The following is an 18427-nucleotide window of genomic DNA, read 5'->3' as shown; positions in this document are numbered from 1 at the left end:
TGAGTTTCTCCTAATAAAACATTTTTCTGTGTAGTTTAGACTAACATACGGTTTTTGCAATCTGTTTCCCCTAATATAAAGCATTATTATATACTATTTTCACTAATCTATTCATTTTAGTCATTTTAGGCATTCTTCCCCCCAAAAATACATGCTGAAATTTATATTGAAAAATTCAGAAAAGTGTGCCTTTCAGAGGATAGCTGTCTTTTGATTGGCATATGGTTCAAGAAGCGCGCATGAGGTGGTTTCTCATTAAAATGCGAACAAAACCAAACTTTGCAAATAAACGGCCCCTTGATGGTCACAGCAATTTGACCCGCATTACTGCAGCTTTTGCTGGAAATGTAGAGAAGGAGTCCTTGGCTGCACTTTGGGGCAGATATGGGCAGTGTTTTGAGTAGCACCATATGCTGGTGTCAGTCACCCCCTCGATTATGCCAGCTCTGGGGCCACGAACACCCCCTTGCCGACTCCCTAGGGAGCCTTGGCTCTCAACTGTTGCCGGCCATTGCTCTTTTCTCCTTCGTGCCACCATTGTCAACTGGAGCCTCATTCAGGGAGGCAGCAGGGGGCAGCAGCTGGCAATGGCAGGAAGAGGGCGGAATCTAAATCAGCCTAATTTATGCCTCGTTGGCATTGACCCAAAGCTTCATGAATATCATAGCACTGTTAAAATGTTGCTCCTTTCTTGGAGCTGGGCACAGTTCAGCAACAGGCTGTGATGAAACTGAAGCGTCAAGCTGAGCCACAAGATAATTGAGAGGCAGTGTGGTGTAGTGGTTAGAGTGCCAGGCCTGGGAGACCAGGGTTCAAATCCCCACTTGGCCATGTAGTTCTGTGCGATGCCCTGTCTCTACTGTTGGAGCCTGCTTCTCTACGTATTTAAAAGAAGAATAAAAAGTGGACAAATGCTCTTCTCCACATCAGGATCCCTACAGCAAAGATGCTTCTTCATTTACTGAATGAAGCTGGACATCCTTCTGGGGACACCGGATTGGTGCTAGCCCAAATGACCCAACCAGTGTTATGCATCTGGAGACACCCTTGCCCAATGTACATGTAGGAGACCCCCTTGCAATTTTTCCATGCCTTTGGCCTCCAGGCATTCCAGGACAACAAACACCATTATCCTCAGTCAGCATGCCCCATGAGAAGTGTCATCCTACAACATCTGCAGCCCCAAGGCTTGGAAAGGTTTCCCATATGGCTTCTGGTCTTCAAGAGCCACCATGCCTAATAGACTCATGTAGATTTCTCTGCCGGTGTACTCTCCATGTGTTCTAGGGTCATGGGGGCAGTCAGTGTGGTAACTTCCAGATGTTATTGGACTACGACAGGGGCTATTGGGTTGTTGTTTTGGTTTTTATTATGTATTTTGTTTTATATCTTGATTTTTTTCTGTGAACCTCCCTGAGACCCCCGGGTATAGGGCAGTATATAAATTCTAATAATAATAATAATAATAATAATAATAGGCACCATATTGGTTCTCACTGATCTGGGGCCAATGCAGCCATAGTTGCCTCCATGGGTAGGGCTCACTTGTGCAACTTGCCCCACATGAAAAATAAGTTTGAGACAATTTTTTGGGGGTGGGGGCACATGCATTACCTCCAGGTCTCATTGCTAGTCATATAAATGGTAGGGGAACACGTGTGACCTGAAGAATTTCATGCTCTCAAAGTTAATTCGCTTTATCATGGACAACCAAAATTGGGTCTCAGTCGCTTCCTGAGTGAAACCTGGTGTGTACCATAAAACAACTGCAGAGGCTGCTTGGTTATCTCCATATTTTGCTCAGGTCCCCAAGTTTGGTCGTAGGAAGGACTATAGCTCAGTGGAAGAGCCTCTGATTTGCATGCAGAAGGTCCCAGGTTCAAGACCTGGTATCGCCAGGTAGGGCAGGGTATGTCCCCAGTCTGAAATCCCAGAGAGCTGCTGCCCATCAGTGTAGACCAGGGGTAGGCAACCTCAGGCCCGGGGGCCAGATGCAACCCAATCACCTTCTCAATCCAGCCCGTGGATGGTCCAGGAATCAGTGTGTTTTTACATGAGAACAATGTGTCCTTTTATTTAAAACGCATCTCTGGGTTATTTGTGGGGCCTGCCTGGTGTTTTTACATGAGTAGAATGTGTGCTTTTATTTAAACTGCATCTCTGGGTTATTTGTGGGGCATAGGAATTCATTCATCCCCCCCCCCCAAAATAGTCCAGCCCCCCACAAGGTCTGAGGGATGGTGGACCGGCCCATGGCTGAAAAAGGTTGCTGACCCCTGGTGTAGACAGTACTGAGCCAGGTACTATGCAAAATACTTAGCGTAAACAGCAGCTGAGTAATGTCATGAGTCAGATGTGGTCCACAGCTGCATTTTGCCTAACACTGCTGTTTGCGTCCAAGAAAATCCAAGGAGAAGCCGTGCACTTTTTCATAGGGAAATTGGCCCCTAGGAAGCAGAGTAGGGGGTCACTGTGACCTTTTGGTCCCCTCCTTCCATTTCTTCCGAAAGCAAAACATCTCCCCTTCTCAGCTCCTGACCTCCTTCCTCCGCCTCCTCCCGGCCACTTTGTTATTCCACCGAAGAGTAAACAGTAGATGCTACGCGAGGGTCTTAAAGCAGCGCTCCAAGCACACAATGCTTTTGGGCATGCTCTGTGTGCAGGTCCCTGGCAGCCATAAATTAATTAAAAGTAGAGAGGAACCGTCGTCGGGAAAAGCAAGCGTCTTTTCCCTCCCTCCCCGCCAATCTTTGTCCCCAGCTTTCCTTTCATTCTCTGTGGGTAAATAGCTAATTCCTTTGTTCCTTGCTGCACCATTTCATTTCTGCCATCATTGTCCTCATTGTTCTCTGGAACAGGAGGGGTCTGGGCCAGGAGCAGCCAAGGTCTTGGCTAATGACGGGAAGTCTTTAAAGTTTGCGCTGCATTTCATCTTCTCTGTGGGAGTTTTAGGACGCATCCAGTGTTTGATCCCCACCGTGCAACTTTGCTTCTAGTTAATTAACAGATCCCCATTACACTCTCTCATCTGCAAGCGCATGGGAGGCCTATCAGGAGGTAATTCAAGGCCAGTCTGAATGATGGCAGGAATTAGAGAAATCGCTTGTTTCGGGGGGGGGGGGGGTTTAATGTTCAGGAAGAAAGCCTTCCCCTTTGCCGAGGTCTAATTGAAATGTTGTATTCTGCTGTAACCCATTTGGGGTCTATTATTTTCCCTCCTCCCCCCCTCACTTTCTTACTGCCCTTTGTGACAACTGGAAAGGTGGTGCTCAGAAGACAGTGAGATTGTCTCTCTCTTTTTCTCTCTGCACATATGTATTGATTTTTTTGTGAGGATGTGCAGCCAAGCCAGTGGTGAGCATAGTTGACATTTACGGCCAGGTTAGCAATAAGAGTCATGGTTAAGTATTGATGAATAAATAAAAAAATAAAAAAATATAATCAGGCATAATAGAATCACAGAGCTGGAAGGGACCCGAGGGTCATCGAATCCAACCCTCTGCAATGCAGGAATATGCAGCTGTTCCATTCGAGGATCGAACCTGCAACCTTGACATTATCAGCACCACACTCTAACCAAGTGAGCTATCCAGCTGCTTCTAAAAATATGGTTTCCTCATACTTACAACTTAATGTTGCGACACAGCTATTGCTGATCACTATATGTATCAGCAGTAAGTAAAGGTCAAGGTGAAGGTACCGGTACCCTGATCATTAGGTCCAGTTGCGGACGACTCTGGGGTTGTGGCGCTCATCTTGCTCTATAGGCCGAGGGAGTTGGCATTAGTCCGCAGACAGCTTCTGGGTCATGTGGCTAGCAGGACTAAGCTGCTTCTGGCGAACCAGAGCAGTGCACGGAAACGCCGTTTACCTTCCCGCCGGAATGGTACCTATTTATCTACTTGCACTTTGACGTGCTTTCAAACTGCTAGGTTGGCAGGAGCAGGGACTGAACAACGGGAGCTCATCCCGTCATGGGGATTCGAACTGCCAACCTTCTGATCGGCAAGCCCTAGGCTCTGTGGTTTAGACCAACATGCATATAGGGTTCAGCCTCACAGCACAATCCTATACATTTATATTCAGAAGTAAACCCAGAAAAGTGTATATAGGATTGCCTTGCTTGCTTATCCCTTCACTTTTTCTTGCCTTAATGGGTATGTTTCCATCAGCGTGTTTCTTCTGGTTTAGGCTGATAGCCACAATAGCTATCTTCTCCCTCCACTGTTGGAGGCAGTATGCCTCTGAATGCCCCTCGCTAGAAATCTCAAGTGTGGAGATTTGCACCCAGGTCCCACTTGCAAGCTTCCCACAGGCATCTGACTGGCCAGGATGCTGAATGTGATGGACCATTGCCCTGGTGCAACACAGCTCTTCCTCTGTTCTTATGTACACATTTAAAAATATTTCATGTTTTCGTGTTTGTATTTCAAAATATTTTGTAGTGGCGAGCTGGAAAGAAGGTTGAATCCTGCAAATTAGGGTGGGATTTCTTCTAACTGGGGTCAAAATGTTCCTCCTTCCCCTGAAACCATTCTAAAATAAGTAGGGGGGAAAAGAGAATGCAGCACATTTTCAAAAAGATCCTCAAATCCTCCCATTTTCTCATACAGCTCCTTTATGTGGGCTTCAGAAGAACCCACCTCTGTGTGTGCAAATTTCACTGCCACCTGTGGGGCTGCGTGGCTAAATATGGCAAACGGCAGGAGCCCAACCTTGTACTGACTTTGAGTCTCTCTGAGTTTCCCCTGCTATTTCCGCCCCCTCCAGTTCTTCCCTCTTTCCCTCCTTCTCCCCCACCCCACGAGCAATGACCCCCTTTAACTAATGAATTAGGAACCGCTCCTGCAATTGCAATCCTCAGTTCGACACTTGGCATTGAGAAGCAAACCAGGGCTATTTAGCTCAGCGTTAAATGGTCCGCCACATTAACCCCCTGGCACGCTGAGCTATTAGGTTGTTTTACTGTTGTTAAAGTTGCATTTGTTAGGTGGCGTCTCACTGCCCTTCTTAGCGTTGTGGGAGAGCTTGCTATCTGTGGCATTTATGCCAGCTGTGGGGCGTGCAGGTGAGACCGGCATGTGGCACCCTCCTTTTGAGAGTAGAGCAACTTAAGAGCCCAACTTTTTAGTTGAAGCAGGGTGGTAATTGGGGTGTGTGGTCTTCCTATCAAGAGGTGAACAAGATGGAGCTCACACGTTGCACATGACATTCCTGGCCCACTTCCTCCCTGGTCAGCTGACACACCTGATAGAATTCTCCAACCCAAATGTGTGTTCATTCTTCCTTCAAAAGGCCAGCGGAAATGATCAAGGGGCTGAAGAGACTCCCCTGTGGGGAAAGGTTGCAGCATTTGGGACTTTTTACTTTGGAGAAAAGGCAAGCAAGTGGCAACATGATAGAAGTTTATATAATTATACATGACATGGAGGAAGTGGACAGAAAAAAAAAACTTTACTCAGTTTCTCTCTCTCTCTCTCTCTCTCTCTCTCGATGATCTTTATTGAATTTTTAGTTACATACTATACATACACAGGGATGCGGGTGGCACTGTGGGTTAAACCACAGAGCCCAGGACTTGCTGATCAGAAGGTCGGTGGTTCAAATCCCCACAATGGGGTGAGCTCCCATCGCTCGGTCCCTGCTCCTGGCAACCTAGCAGTTCGAAAGCACGTCAAACTGCAAGTAGATAAATAGGTACTGCTCTGGCGGGAAGGTAAACGGCATTTCCGTGCGCTGCTCTGGTTCGCCAGAAGCGGCTTAGTCATGCTGGCCACATGACCTGGAAGCTGTACGCCGGCTCCCTCGGCCAATAAAGCGAGATGAGCGCCGCAACCCCAGAGTCAGCCGCGACTGGACCTAATAGTCAGGGGTCCCCTTCCGGGTCATGTGGCCAGCATGACTAAGCCACTTCTGGCAAACCAGAGCAGTGCACAGAAACGCCATTTACCTTCCCACCGGAGCGGTACCTATTTATCTACTTGCACTTTGACGTGCTTTCGAACTGCTAGGTTGGCAGGAGCAGGGACCGAGCAACGGGAGCTCACCTTGTCGCGGGGATTCGAACCGCCGACCTTCTGATCGGCAAGTCCTAGACTCTGTGGTTTAACCCACAGTGCCACCCACGCTGGTTGCTGGGAATCAAAAGCAGGGAGAGCTCTGTTGTGCTCAGGTCCTGCTTGAGGAGAAGGAATATTTAACATTCCCACTGAAATCACTGTAACATACACAAAGGTGGGAAACTGTGTTTCTGGGAAAGCGTGGTTTGGGGATCATTCCTGGCCTGGGAGATCATGAGAAAAGACAATGGGAAATGGTCTGCAAGGGCAAAGAGGGTTCTGCCCCACCAAGCTCAGTCTGTCAATCAGGGGTGGCTCCACCTGCTATTGGCTGTGGCTTCACCTATCGTTGGCTCTGCCTCTGCCTCCTATTGGCCTCCCTGCCTTCTGCCCAACCTGTCACAATGGAGACCAGCCACCACTGAAAATGCTTATGCACGTTCCGACACAACCATTCCGCCGCTGACCAATTTATTATCCAGAACTCCGTTGCCAGATGACATGGCATGAGCAAATGTAAACAACTAGTTCCCATTCACTTGAAAAGCCAAACTGGGATGGAAGAACACAAAGGAGCCTCAGCTCCAATGATAACGAAGAACACGACTTTGAAGTTGTAGCTAAATTGCATTCTCTCGCCCTTCTGCCGCCGCCTGTGAAAACTCGGCAAAATTGGCCGAGCAGCGATTAGTCCATGATTCTGTATGTTCAAATAGCTTTTGGTTATTACAAAGCAGGAAATTTCAAAAGGCCTTCATTTAAAAACTGGTCGTAGGGCAATTGTGGGAGGACCTTCATAAGAAAGTAAAATATGTGTTTTATAAGCCTGTTGATACTGAGCCAGGATATTTAAATAAAGCAAGAAAGGGACCGATTCTTCCATCACTCCTCAAGAATCTCTGGTTCACTGGGTCCTGGCTGTGGTTTCAGCCTACCATGATGCTGGGGCCTTGGTTGTCCTCCAGTGCTGCTGGAATGAGGCATCAATTTTGTCCTTCTGAGAACCTAGAAACCCATAATCCCTGATCCATGCTGATTGGGAATGATGGGAACTGCAGTTTAAAATGCCTGGATTTTCCCAGGTTGGGATAAAGCTCTACTACCCTTAACCCTTCTAGACCCAAGATCTACCTCTAGCTCCTCCTTGTACATTTTATGTTCCTACCAATAAGTTTGTAGATCTGTGATCTTTCTTTCTGCCTCCTCCCGTCTCTCGTTTTTCACCTCTTCCTGAAAGATGGTCGCAGTGCTGTTCGCATGATTCATCTTTTGGTGGGGTAAGTTATGCCCCCCTTGTGGGTCATGGGACCCAGCGGTTCAAGACCAGGGGGCTGGAGAACCCAGTATCTTGCTCTTTTGCAACCATACAGGTTCTCTCTATATTAGTGCTCCGTAAATAAATTATGCTTAAAACGGGGGGGGGGGGGGGGAGTAGCTATGGAGTTCGGGGCGGGGGGAGCGGGAGATGCATTTCAGCTTCTGGATTCTTCTAAGCGAAGGCTTAGCTCTGAGTAATCAAAATTGCTTTGGTTGGGCGCGGAGGCATTAAAAGCCTTGTCCACTAATTGAGAGAAGCGGCTCCGGCGATGCAGCCTTGCCCTCTCGTTAGGCGAACTCGCAAGTTCTATTTGTCATCATTGCTTGCCCGTCTTAATCTAACAGTACTGCTGGTGCAAATTAATGGTAATTTGTTATGACACACTGTGTCCTTCGAGTGGAACAACAATATGGAACTAATACCGCTCCACTCATAGCCCCTTGCCAGCTCCCTCCATCTCTCCCCACCCGGGATCTCGCCCACTGCTGAAGACATCATCCTGACTTAGCCTTCAAGCTGCTCTCTGCTAAAAGGGGTGTCAGGATATGTTATAGCTTGACTGACAGAGACTACCCAGTGCACTTCCACTGACACGTTCTAAAGGGATGCGCAGCTAACTCTAGGGCTAGTCTTTTCCAAGCACCTCGATGCTATTTCTAATATAGAATCATAGAATCATAGAGTTGGAAGAGACCACAAGGGCCATCGAGTCCAACCCCCTGCCAAGCAGGAAACACCATCAGAGCACTCCTGACATATGGTTGTCAAGCCTCTGCTTAAAGACCTCCAAAGAAGGAGACTCCACCACACTCCTTGGCAGCAAATTCCACTGTCGAACAGCTCTTACTGTCAGGAAGTTCTTCCTAATGTTTAGGTGGAATCTTCTTTCTTGTAGTTTGGATCCATTGCTCCGTGTCCACTTCTCTGGAGCAGCAGAAAACAACCTTTCTCCCTCCTCTATGTGACATCCTTTTATATATTTGAACATGGCTATCATATCACCCCTTAACCTCCTCTTCTCCAGGCTAAACATGCCCAGCTCCCTTAGCCGTTCCTCATAAGGCATCGTTTCCAGGCCTTTGAATAGGGGCTTCCCCCCAGCTGGAACGGTGTTCTGGCACCTCTCAGCTGGGCCCCCGAAGTGGGGGGAGAGACCTGACCAGCCTCTGGAAAGTCCTGCTGTGCCTCCAGCTCATGAGGAGACCCTCCGCAGTGCTGGAAGGGGACATCCTCTATGGCAGTGGTTGCCAAACTTGGCCCTCCGGCTGTTTTTGGACTACAACTCCCATCATCCCTAGCTAAGAGGACCAGTGGTCAGGGGTGGTGGGAATTGTTGTCCAAAAACAGCTGAAGGGCCAAGTTTGGCCACCACTGCTCTACAGGCTCTGGAGAGGGAGGGTCTCATCATGAGCCAGGGCTTTGTTGAGGCTCTTCAACCTCACAGGCAAAGCCGCACCTCAGCTGAGCAAGTCCTAGTGATGCTCCAGCTCACATGAGCTGGAGAGGCGAGGGGGTGGGGGGCTTGTTAAGCTGCTCAGCTATGGAGAGGAAGGCTCCCCACACCTCAGCTGAGGAGGATCAACAAGTCTCTGGCTGGCGAGGAGACACCCCCCCCCCAAGCCTGATGAGAACCTCTGGGGTGGGTGTTGTGAGGGAGGTGAATTCTGGGACCTTTTTGTCTAGGGAAAAAAAGCACCGAATACAGATAGAGATACAGTGGTACCTCGGGTTACATACACTTCAGGTTACATACGCTTCAGGTTACAGACTCCGCTAACCCAGAAATAGTGCTTCAGGTTAAGAACTTTGCTTCAGGATGAGAACAGAAATCGTGCAGCGGCGGCGCAGCAACAGCAGGAGACCCCATTAGCTAAAGTGGTGCTTCAGGTTAAGAACAGTTTCAGGTTAAGTACGGACCTCTGGAACGAATTAAGTACTTAACCCGAGGTACCACTGTACACAGGTACAGATGTGGGCATTTGTGCACAGTTTCCATATCTGCCTTGCAATTGCCCTCACATAGTCCATACACCTGACAGGTTTCCAGAACTCATCTAGTATTTGCAGATCATTGTGGTCCATACGCACGCAGAGGGCTTCTGTTGACGTATCTGGAGAGAATCCCATACATTTTAATTGCAGGATGGTTCCGTACATTGATGGCCTCAAGCCAACGCAGAGCAAAGCACAGCTACTATGGCGTCAGATTGCAGCTTTTTGGGTGGGTGCGGGGTTACTAGAATAGCTATTGTCATAACCATGGGGGCTGGGTCCAAGGAGCTGCGCTTCTGGAATACATTGTGTAAATTAAGTACATTTGCATAAATGTTTGTAATTTGCAGACTTGGCAGTAGAACTGGATGGATCACTAGTTCTCGTCTGTGTCTCTTTTCCATATTTTCACCCATAAGTCTGTTTCATCTTGTTTCCTCATTAAACTAACTCTCTCTCTCTCGCTCTCTCTCTCTCTCTCTCTCTCTCTCTCTCTCTCTCTCCTCCCCCCCCCTCCATATATTACACACAAACACACAAATGCTGATAAATACATGTTTTAAAACATACATTTTCTCCAAATACACACTTTTAAAAGAGCTCTCCTGGGGCTTTTTGAGTGAATAACTGTCACAGTGTTTGGAGAAGTGTGAAATCCAACAATAGCTATGTACCGATCCACAAATTATTCTGGGAGGTACAGCTCTGGCCTGCTCGTATTGGAATGGACAAATAACAAATTCCTCAAACATCCCTCCTTGGCAGTCCATATTTTATTTTACTTTAATTTTTTTTTAAAAAAATTGTGTTCTAAGAATATATTTAATACTGTTAATTCTGTAGCACAAAATAAAATAAAAACAAGCTATGATGATCCCCACAATAAGGCTTAAAGCATAACACATTATTGCCTGAAATTCAAATGATCCTTCAATTATGTAAAAATGTTTGCACAGTGAAGACTGTCTTTTAAGTACAAGGCCACCTTTTTCCCCCCCTCTGCAAAAAATGGGTCTGGATTTCTGCTTCTTAATAGCCACTTTTCTTAGCCTAGATTGTCTATAATAATAACATCTGTCTCTTACTTTTAAGTATCTGGAGGGAGTGCTCTCCACCTTTGCAGTAAGCTAAGCCAGTATTAGCCACCTCCATATTGCATATGGAGGTACCGAACTGAATGCTTTGCCCAATGAGTTCATGGCAGAGGCAGTATTTGAACCAGGGGCTTCCTGATTCACAGCTCAGTCTTTTAGCCACTATGTTCTTATTTATGTTAAGTTCTCTACCATGAGCCCTACTGTTAGGTTGTGGGTGAACATATCAGACGACACAGCGATTCTTCAAACAACTCTTGTTTATTCACAGGCCCAGAACAGAACTGGGCTGAAGGGTTCAACCTGCTTATATAGAGCTCAACTACAAGGCAACAGTAACAACTTTCTGTAACTATCCAATCACTGAATGTCACTTTCAATTCCTTATTTGCATATGTGGACCTGAGTGAAAACTATCTACAGTATTCCCCCTGCTGGCCCAGGGTGAGAACTTCAGTACATAACACCTACCATTCCATCAATCCTTGCTTCCTGTCTACATTGGAACCCTGTGTGCCATCATTTAACCCCTGATATGGTGTTACCTTTGCCCCAATTTGCAATTATTGCTTTAGTTGAGATTCCTGCATTGCAGTGGGGTTGGACTAGATGACCCCCAAGATTCTTTCCGACTCCACAATTTGTGGTTCTATTATTCTATGTTTGACTTGGTTCTGCTAACGTTCACCTGGCGGTTGGCCTCTGCTCCTTTCAGGCGCCTCGGCTCTAAACTCCCTTTATACCGAGACAGCCTGACTGATGAAGGTATCACAACTCTCTCCTGACACCTCTGTGATTATTTCAGAGCACCTGAACTTTGCTGAACTTGGGTAAACACATCTTTAATTTATATTGCATGCAATTATTTTTTTATTACAGCTGGAGTGCTAAGTGTAATCAGGTGGCTATTGTATAATTTAAACTCCAGGTGATTTTTATTTAATAATAATAGCTTGCGTTCCTATAGAGCCTCGCATCCCCAAAGGGATCTCCACAGCACTTTGCCAACTTAACAATCAAAGACGTAAAAAGTAAAACACTGATTATAATTAACACAATCTAAGTAAGCCGGGGCCTGTTCCTGCTGCTGCTGTTTATATTCAAAGGGATGCCACTGAATTTAATGACAGAATAGCTGGGCTGATGCAATTTTACCTAGCTTGGGGGTGTACAGAAACCCCCAACATCCCCCACCCCATTTTGCTTCTCTAATGTGTTCTTTGTGAGGAAGAACCTCACATTTTACATCAACATTTTGCTGTAGATTAACTTTGGTGATAACTCAAGTCCTGGACCATTTTAGCATTACCCAATGTATAGTGAGGAACCTGTGACCCTCCAGATAGTATTGTTGGACTACAGCTCCCATCAGCCGCAGCCAGCATGGCTGATGGTCAGGGGTGATGGGAGATGGAGTCCAATGACATTCAGAGGGCCACAGGTTTCTCCGCCCCAGTTGTAAAAGGTTTTTCACCGATTCCTGGGCAAATCATGATGGTGGTGAGAGGCAGAGGACATACATAGCATGCTTTGCCTTGCCTTGCCTGCCACTACACACTGATGTATTTTCTTGGTCCTGGGAAGCTGTTTGTTTATTTACTATCCTTTTATTTTTAAAGGGGCCCTGATCATGTAAAGACTTCTGCAGGTAGAACTCAAATGCAATGAGGGATCTTGGGTGAAACATGAAGTAGGTGCCCTCTTTGTAACATGATGTATGGAATTATTGTTTGGGGGTGATGGTGGTTGCTTATTTTAATTGTGTTGTGTTTTAATATGCTGTCATCTGCCCTGGGTAAGAAATATTTCTCTTCTGCTTCTTCTCATAATATTTTAATTATATTACTGTCATACCTCATGCTACATTTGCTTCAGGTTGAGCGTTTTTAGGTTGCGTCATGCGACGACCCAGAAGTACTGGAAAGAGTTACTTCTGGGTTTCACCGCTCGCGCATGTGCAGACGCGCAAAATAACGTCACGTGCATGTGCAGAAGCAGCGAATCACGACCTGCACACGTGCAGACATGGGTTGCGTTCTACTCATGTTGCGAACGGGCCTCCAGAACGGATCCCGTTCACAACCAGAGGTACCACTGTATAGTGTTTTTGCAGTTATTGGAATCAGAGAAACATAGAACTGGAAGGGGCAATTGGGGTCATCTATTCCTTTTTTTAAAAAAAATAATATATCATTTTTATTGATTTTCCAATAAAAAACATCCAGTCAACATATCCAATCATAATCCAATTAAAACAAAAAACAAAAATAAAAAAGACCAAATTATAATCCAGATTGTAATTATTGATTTTTAGGGGCTCCCCATAGTCTGGACCCCCTATGGGGGGTCATCTATTCCAAACCCCTGCAATGCAGGAATCTTTTCCCCAACGTGGGGCTCGGAGCCACAACCCTGAAATTAAAAATCTCCTGCTCTACCGACCAAGCTATCCTAGCTGCTGTTATCTTCACCATTTTCACTATATTCAGATTGTAGCGAGTCCCATGGAAGTAACCTCCAGGAGCTCTGAAATGGGGATACACATTTCACAGGCACCAATGTTTTCCCATTAAATGTTTCTCACCACCAACACTGGCTTTGGCCCAGCCCTGTTATTTTTAAAAAAGGCATGACTAGAACTGGAATGCCTGGCCTTGCAAATTGACAGGGCTGGCCCTACCATTAGACAGAGTGGGGTGGCTGCCCCAGGCAACAGAACACCATCGGCTAATAGCAGAGACGAGACGAGGAAAGGCAGAGCTATGTGTACTGCATGGTTTATGCTGCAGCCACTAAATTCCCATGCTGTCCTCAGGCATGGTACAGTCAAACCTTGGTTCCCAAACAGCTCCATTTTGAAATGTTTCGGCTCCCGGGCGTCGAAAACCTGGAAGTAAATGCTCCAGTTTTCAAACTTTTTTTGGAAGCCAAACATTCGATGTGACTTCCACTTGGGTGCAGGAAGTTCCTTCAACCAATCGGAGGCTGCGCCTCAGTTGCTGAACGTTTCAGAATTCAAACGGGCTTCCAGAATGGATTACGTTTGGCAACTGAGGTTTGACTGTGGCAGCAACTTCTGTGTATGGAAGTGGAGGCATTCGTATGTCCTGCATGTTAGGCGTCAGACTGTCTTGTGCCTTAAAAACTAAGGATGGGGAAAAGAAATTTAGTTTTTATTTAAAAGCCAAGCTGCCTAACTTTCCAAAACAGTCAGAGAAACAAAATATTGCCATCCTGCAAAATTTGTACTTCCTCAAATTTTGCAACGCAGTTCTCCAGCCAAGTAATGTGTACAAAAAGGCATATACTCTGGTAAAGTCTGCACAAAATGCATACATCAGTGAAAACAACATACAATAATGCATTATTTTAGGGGGAAAGGCTTTGCGAAAATGCATACATTAGACCAAATTGCACAAAAACAGGAGGCGTATATCAGGAGGAATTTGTACTGAATTTGTGAATTTTTACGAGGACTTCAGAAATACTGCAGATGGATGTAGAAATCAGTTTAAGATTGGGAAAGATTGAGAAACAGAGAAATTGAAATTGACAGCTTCACCCATCGCTAGTGAAAAATGAATGTGAGATGTGTAGCTTCAGGGAACCAGGCAAAGGGCCTTCTCAGTAGTGGCGTCCTCCCTGTGGAACGCCCTCCCATCAGATGTCAAACAGAAAAAAAACTATTTGACTCTTAGAAAGCATCTGAAGGCAGCCCTGTTCAGGGAAGCTTTTAATGGTTGATGTTTTATTGTGTTGTTAATATTTTGTTGGGAGTTGCCCAGAGTGGGGTAAACCAATCAGATGGGCGGCATGTTGTTGTTGTTGTTGTCAACTGAACCTTCATTAATTCTCAGATTGTGTTGCTTCATGTTCCACACTATGCACCCCCAAACCAAGCCTGTATGGAACCCCAGCCGTCAATTTCAACCCATGAATCCCAAGCAAAGTCTTCATAGATGTCAAACATTTTCATATCATACTGTTCAGTTAAATAAATAAATAAATAAATAAACCCAGCAAAATCAGTACCCTAAGAAGGTAATGAGGGGTGTTGTTTTTCAAGCAGGCCAAATAATTTAATCATAAATTTGGATATGAGGCAGCATGCACCTTGCCATTTAATCCAGACTGACCTTGACTGGGGGAAACCTGTTTGTAAGTAAAAAACCAAAACCAAAAAGACTGATGTCGGTGTGATATCTCAACAACTTGCTTAAAACTTAAGTCACTTTCAGGAAGGAGCCTAATTTCACATGTCGGACTCTTTGTTTAAAGACTGCATAAGTGCTTTTCAGAACAGCAGTCTGAAATCAGACGACATGGGTTGTGGATCAGAGCTATCCACGTGTTAGATCTGACATGAATTATGGAATCAAGTGCCATGGTTCAGGAAGTTTCGCTCTAGACCACTGTGCATTATTTCATAGCAAGCAAAACATTCTGAAAGAAAAGGTGGCGCTTCTTCGCAGATGGGACTGTGATTCAAGCCTGTCTCTAGAGGGCAGGCAAATATAAGATAGGCATATAAGGTAGCAAGTGAATTTCCTGAACAGAGCCAGATCTCTGTAATTGCATATCAGATGTAAGTGAGTTTGTCGACTCCCAGAGTCCTGAATTACTTCACAAGGCAGTGAGGAGAAGGACTATACGCTGATGTGAGAAGGAGGAGGAAGCAATAGATTGTGTGTGGAGAATTTGTAACTGTATACCAGGGAGATTGCCCCTTAAAATGATAGAGTTGAATCCAGATTAAGTTAATTGAACTCATTCCCGTTGAAACACATGGAACTTCAATTAAGTCAGGACTAACTTGTCCCGTTGGTTTCAAGTGTGCAATTTAGGATGCAACGAGTCATCAGTAATCACTAAAACCAATCCTCTTATTTATGTTTTTGCAAGTTCTTTGTTCTAAATTGGCTGCAGTTCATTTCTGGGCCCAGACTAGTGCTTAAACCCCTAAACTACAGTGGTACCTCGGGTTAAGAACTTAATTTGTTCTGGAGGTCCGTTCTTAACCTGAAACTGTTCTTAACCTAACGTACCACTTTAGCTAATGGGGCCTCCCACTGCCACCATGTGATTTCTGTTCTCATCCTGAAGTAAAGTTCTTAACCCGAGGTACTATTTCTGGGTTGGCGGAGTCTGTAACCTGAAGCGTCTGTAACCTGAGGTACCACTGTACTTTATCCCCAAGTATCTGAGAGACTGCATCCCTATAGGCCCTCCCCTCAGGTGTTAAGATTAGCAGAAGGGGCACTCTGGATAGTTCTGCAAACTCAGAAATTTGGAGGTGGCCCGGGAGAGGGCATTCTCTGAGGCAACTCCTCAGTTGTGTAGTTCTTTTCCTACAGAGGTACATTTGGCACCTTTACCAACTGTTGTTGTTGTTTAGTCGTTTAGTCGTGTCCGACTCTTCATGACCCCATGAACCAGAGCACACCAGGCACTCCTGTCTTCCACTGCCTCCCGCAGTTTGGTCAAACTGCTGGTAGCTTCGAGAACAGTTTGGTCAAACTGCTGGTAGCATCTTGTCCTCTGTCGTCCCCTTCTCCTTGTGCCCTCCATCTTTCCCAATATCAGGGTCTTTTCCAGGGAGTCTTCTCTTCTCATGAGGTGGCCAAAGTATTGGAGCCCCAGCTTCAGGATCTGTCCTTCCAGTGAGCACTCAGGGCTGATTTCCTTCAGAATGGATAGGTTTGATCTTCTTGCAGTCCATGGGACTCTCAAGAGTCTCCTCCAGCACCAGAATTCAAAAGCATCCATTCTTCGGCGATCAGCCTTCTTGATGGTCCAGCTCTCACTTCCATACATCACTACTGGGAAAACCATAGCTTTAACTATATGGACCTAGCTTTCAGCAAATGCTGAAGATGTGCCTCTTAGCTCCGGCCTTGGACACTGTGCATTTTTAGAACTCACCCTATTCCCACGACTATGGTTTGCTTAACTGCTTTTAATTCTGGATGTTAAACCCTGGCAACAGAGAGGCCCTGGGGGCGAGTGGTTCCTGCACTGGAGAAATGGATCAGTTGTCTGTTCTGAATAGGGTTGCACTCCCTCTGCAGGAGTGGGTTCATGGCCTGAGGCTGCTTTTGGACTCACTCATCTTTGTCACTCGGTGGTCACAAGGACAAGGAGTCCCTTTCACCAGCTTCAGGAGATCAGACAGTTACAGGTATTCCTGGACCATGATAGCTTGGCCACTGTGGTCTTAGTACCCCCAAGAGTGGATTACTGCAATATGTGTTCATCAACGCCAAAGACTGATACAACAGGTCCATTCCTATAGATGTAGTATCAAACAAGACCACGAGCACCTTAAATCGCCGGAGAAGATGGAGTTCGGCAGCATGGATCTCTTTTCACTGAGAACAAGTCCAGAGTTGCACACGTTAACCTAAATATGTGGAGGAACCCACAGTCCAGTCACCTTCCACTCATTCAGCATAACACATGAAAACTACTACTGTGCTTTCATTTTTTAAAAAAAGAAAACTGATTTGATTTTATAAAGCAAAGGGGAAATATATCCAATGACAGTAACGGCGACAATGCATTAGGAAAAAGCAACATTTCAGGAAAGGAAAGATGCTCTATCTCTTCTTTGTTTACGAAAGCGTGACACTGTTGAAAAGAAGCTGCTAGATTCACACTGTCATCCGCAAAACTCATGATGTGCCTACAAGCAAAGTGCAAAGAATGTCTCATTTGTTCACCCAAGGAAAAAAAAAGTAGTGGAAGGTCTGTGGTGTATAAATGGCTTTGGGTTTAACTCTTTGGTAGTTTTGTTCCCATCCTTGCAATCTCTAGAGGCGAGAACAAAAAAACCCACCAGCATGGATAATACAGTCATATGGGATGCAGGTCCTCTCCGCTTATTTTTCGTTTCGCCTTCCCATAAAGAGTTTGAGGCAGTTTAGCATTATGCTGTACTATCAGCTGCTGATTTGTGCGCCTGCTGAAAGATCTCTCACCTTTCAGGTTTGCTTCTGCTCAACCCAAATTTAATCAGCTGGCAGTGCCATTTTATGCCAATGTTGCCAGTTTCTCTACTGGGAATGCATGAGTCAGGATGCTTTCAGGGTGCCCCATCAAACACTCTCTGTGCTCAGCCAGCTCCCATCCGGCTGCCTTTTTTTAACAGCCAGTCTGGGGGGTGGATCTGCATGTCTGCTTCCTCTTCCTTTGCCTCAGGGTTGCCACTTAGCAGGAGGAGGATGGGGACAAAACTAGACTGAGTTGAGACTGCCTGTCATTGGCTCTTCTACCCTATCAGCGACACGGTAGAGAAACATGCAGTTGGGAGATGCTAAATTGTCCTGCATCTGTAGCTTATCTTCCTGTGGTCTGTTGCCTCCCTTTCTTCCCAGCTGGATTCCAGCATCAGGAATGAAACTTGTCAGCAAGGCAATGGAAGAATTTGTTGGACCTTGCATTCTTGGCAGAGTTTTGAGTTCCAACAGATACTGGGTAATTGATGTCTCCCATGGTTACTATAGCTCCCCTTTTTGAACATTTGGAAAGCTGCTGTAGGAAGGCAGAGGGCCTTCTCAGTAGTGGCGCCTGCCCTGTGGAACGCCCTCCCATCAGATGTCAAGGAAATAAACAACTATCTGACTTTTAGAAGACATCTGAAGGCAGCCCTGTTTAGGAAAGTTTTTAATGTTTAACGCTGTATTGTGTTTCTAATATTTTGTTGGAAGCCACCCAGAGTGGCTGGGGAAACCCAGCAAGATGGGCAGGGTATAAATAAGTTGTTGTTGTTGTTGTTGTTGTTGTTGTTGTTGTTGTCGTTGTCGTTGTCATCGTCGTTGTCATCCAATTCTTCAGTCTAGCTTGGAGATCTATAGCAGACATCCACAGTAAGGTCTCTGTCGTTTCCCTCTCCTAATTTTTTTACCCATATGCTCTCAATCTGCCTTCCATGCTCCAGGTCATGGATGTCTTCACAAGTGTACACA

The 18427-nt window shown here is 45.8% G+C and overlaps 1 protein-coding gene across 1 annotated transcript in view; it reads left to right on the top strand.

The window, feature by feature from the left end:
• Positions 1-18427, top strand: part of SOX5 (SRY-box transcription factor 5) — a 764489-nt gene that overhangs the window by 174209 nt on the left and 571853 nt on the right. The window lies entirely within an intron of this gene.

This window comes from Podarcis pityusensis (genome assembly GCF_964106645.2).
Source record: "Podarcis pityusensis genome assembly, chromosome: 10".
Taxonomy (NCBI): domain Eukaryota; kingdom Metazoa; phylum Chordata; class Lepidosauria; order Squamata; family Lacertidae; genus Podarcis; species Podarcis pityusensis.
This window is presented reverse-complemented; position numbering and strand designations above follow the sequence as displayed.